Genomic DNA, 3,003 nt, shown 5'->3' with positions numbered 1-3,003 from the left:
TGCATGTGTACTCTGTGTAAACTTTTTAACAAGATTATAGAAGCAGGGAACCTTCCAGAGGACTGGTTAATTGGAGTTATTATCCCTATTTATAAAAATGTAGGGGAAGTAGAGGATGTTAATAATTACAGGAGTATAACTTTACTAAGTTGCTTGGGGAAACTTTACAAGAATGCTTAAATCTCGGAGTGGCATTCAACTTTAAACAGTAAATCATCATGCAGTACTTATGTGACTTATAAGGACAGTTTCTCTTTTCAAAGCTACTTAATAAGGTTACCAAAGCCGTATAGAATAAGTCTTTGAAATTTTGAACTAATAACCACAGATTACCCATTGCAACGGGCAGGTATACCAGAACCCCTATAGAGAGGAAGGACTTTGTGGTGAATGTAGTAACAATAGTATAGGAGACGAGTACCCTGTCATGTTTGAGTGCAATGATCAAGACGTTACCCACCTGAGGCCTCGGTATGTTCCTGCTGGCTACTGCAGAAATAATACAAGTTTGCGCAACTGTTCCAAAATAATAGACATACCATGCAATATATAGCGGCATTATTCCGCAAGTCTCTCTGTAACATATTTAGATAATTCAAATTGTTAGCCAATGAATAAAATACATTGTATTCTATGTTCAGTTGTGCTCCATACTTCGTTAAAAAGTCTGAGCTCAATTTTCTCTCTCTCTCTCTCTCTCTCTCTCTCTCTCTCTCTCTCTCTCTCTCTCTCTCTCTCTCTCTCTCTCTCTCTCTCTCTCTCTCTCTCTCTCTCTCATTCCATCATTTCTACCACCTTCCTCCCCCCTCCCCTTTCCTCTTAGGGACAAGGGAGGAGGAGCATAAAGGAGGAAGAGGTGGAAGAGGAGAAGAAGGAGGAGGATTAGGAGGTGGTGGAGGAGTAGGAGGAGTAGGAGAAGGAGGAGGTGGAGGAGAAGGAGGAGGAGAGAAAGAAGGAGGAGAGGATGAAAAGGAGGAGGAAAGGTTTGAGAGGAAATTATTAGCGTAACATATAAATATATATATATATATATATATATATATATATATATATATATATATATATATATATATATATATATATATATATATGTAAAGCTGGGAGGAGAAGGAGGAGGAGGAGGTGAAAGGGGAGGAGGAAAAGTTAGGAATAAAAATAAGATAGTACAAAGTAATTAATATTAAAATAAGAAAGCAGAAATAAGAAGACTAATAGAGGAAGGAAATAGGCAAAAAAAGTAATGGGAAAAGACCTAAAAAAGTAATGGGAAAAGACCTAAAAAAGTAATGGGAAAAGACCTAAAAAAGTAATGGAAAAGAATTAAAAAAAGTAATGAGAAAAGACCTAAAAAAGTAATGAGAAAAGACCTAAAAAAGTAATGGGAAAAGACCTAAAAAAGTAATGGGAAAAGACCTAAAAAAGTAATGAGAAAAGACCTAAAAAAGTAATGAGAAAAGACCTAAAAAAGTAATGAGAAAAGACCTAAAAAAGTAATGGAAAAGAATTAAAAAAGTAATGGGAAAAGACCTAAAAAAGTAATGGAAAAGAATTAAAAAAGTAATGAGAAAAGACCTAAAAAAGTAATGGAAAAGAATTAAAAAAGTAATGAGAAAAGACCTAAAAAAGTAATGGAAAAGAATTAAAAAAGTAATGAGAAAAGACCTAAAAAAGTAATGAGAAAAGACCTAAAAAAGTAATGGGAAAAGACCTAAAAAAGTAATGGGAAAAGACCTAAAAAAGTAATGAGAAAAGACCTAAAAAAGTAATGAGAAAAGACCTAAAAAAGTAATGAGAAAAGACCTAAAAAAGTAATGGGAAAAGACCTAAAAAAGTAATGGAAAAGAATTAAAAAAGTAATGAGAAAAGACCTAAAAAAGTAATGAGAAAAGACCTAAAAAAGTAATGGAAAAGAATTAAAAAAGTAATGAGAAAAGACCTAAAAAAGTAATGAGAAAAGACCTAAAAAAGTAATGAGAAAAGACCTAAAAAAGTAATGGAAAAGAATTAAAAAAGTAATGAGAAAAGACCTAAAAAAGTAATGAGAAAAGACCTAAAAAGTAATTAGAAAAGACCTAAAAAGTAATGGGAAAAGATCTAAAAAAAAGTAATGGGAAAAGATCTAAAAAAGTAATGGAAAAGACCTAAAAAGTAATGGGAAAAGACCTAAAAAAGTAATGGAAAAGAATTAAAAAAGTAATGAGAAAAGACCTAAAAAGTAATTGGAAAATACCTAAAAATTAATGGGAAAAGACCTAAAAAAGTAATGAGAAAAGACCTAAAAAGGTAATGAGAAAAGACCTAAAAAAGTAATGGGAAAAGACCTAAAAAAGTAATGAGAAAAGACCTAAAAAAGTAATGAGAAAAGACCTAAAAAAGTAATGGAAAAGACCTAAAAAAGTAATGAGAAAAGACCTAAAAAAGTAATGAGAAAAGACCTAAAAAAGTAATGGGAAAAGACCTAAAAAAGTAATGAGAAAAGACCTAAAAAAGTAATGAGAAAAGACCTAAAAAGGTAATGAGAAAAGACCTAAAAAAGTAATGGGAAAAGACCTAAAAAAGTAATGGGAAAAGACCTAAAAAAGTAATGAGAAAAGACCTAAAAAAGTAATGAGAAAAGACCTAAAAAAGTAATGGGAAAAGACCTAAAAAAGTAATGAGAAAAGACCTGAAAAAGTAATGAGAAAAGACAGAAAATAAACGACAAGAAAGGAAAATTAAGAGAATTTAAACAAGAAGAAATATTACGGAGAAAAAAGGAAAAGAAGCAGAAAAGGAAATAAAGAAAAAAAGTTCTTGAAGGAGGAGAGGGAAGACGCAAGTGAAAAAAACAGTGCGTGCGTTCGTTCGTGCGTGCGAGTGTATGTGTGTGTGTGTGTGTGTGTGTGTGTGTGTGTGTGTGTGTGTGTGTGTGTGTGTGTGTGTGTGTGTGTGTGTGTGTGTGTGTGTGTGTGTGTGTGTGTGTTGTTATTGTTGTTGTTTTCCCTGCAGAAACCTTTGAAGGTG

At 32.4% G+C, this 3,003-nt stretch overlaps 1 long non-coding RNA gene across 1 annotated transcript; it reads right to left on the bottom strand.

Moving 5' to 3' along the window:
* Positions 1-1,329: 1,329 nt before the first annotated feature.
* Positions 1,330-2,502, bottom strand: LOC126993829 (uncharacterized). Its single transcript, XR_007748311.1, has 3 exons — positions 2,413-2,502; positions 1,732-2,050; positions 1,330-1,685 (listed from the first exon to the last, which is right to left on the bottom strand). It is a non-coding gene; the product is annotated as an uncharacterized LOC126993829 (long non-coding RNA).
* Positions 2,503-3,003: the final 501 nt, after the last annotated feature.

Source organism: Eriocheir sinensis, unplaced genomic scaffold, assembly GCF_024679095.1.
Source record: "Eriocheir sinensis breed Jianghai 21 unplaced genomic scaffold, ASM2467909v1 Scaffold682, whole genome shotgun sequence".
Lineage (NCBI taxonomy): Eukaryota > Metazoa > Arthropoda > Malacostraca > Decapoda > Varunidae > Eriocheir > Eriocheir sinensis.
Note: the sequence above shows the minus strand (reverse complement) of the source record. Positions and strands in the feature narration are given on the sequence as shown.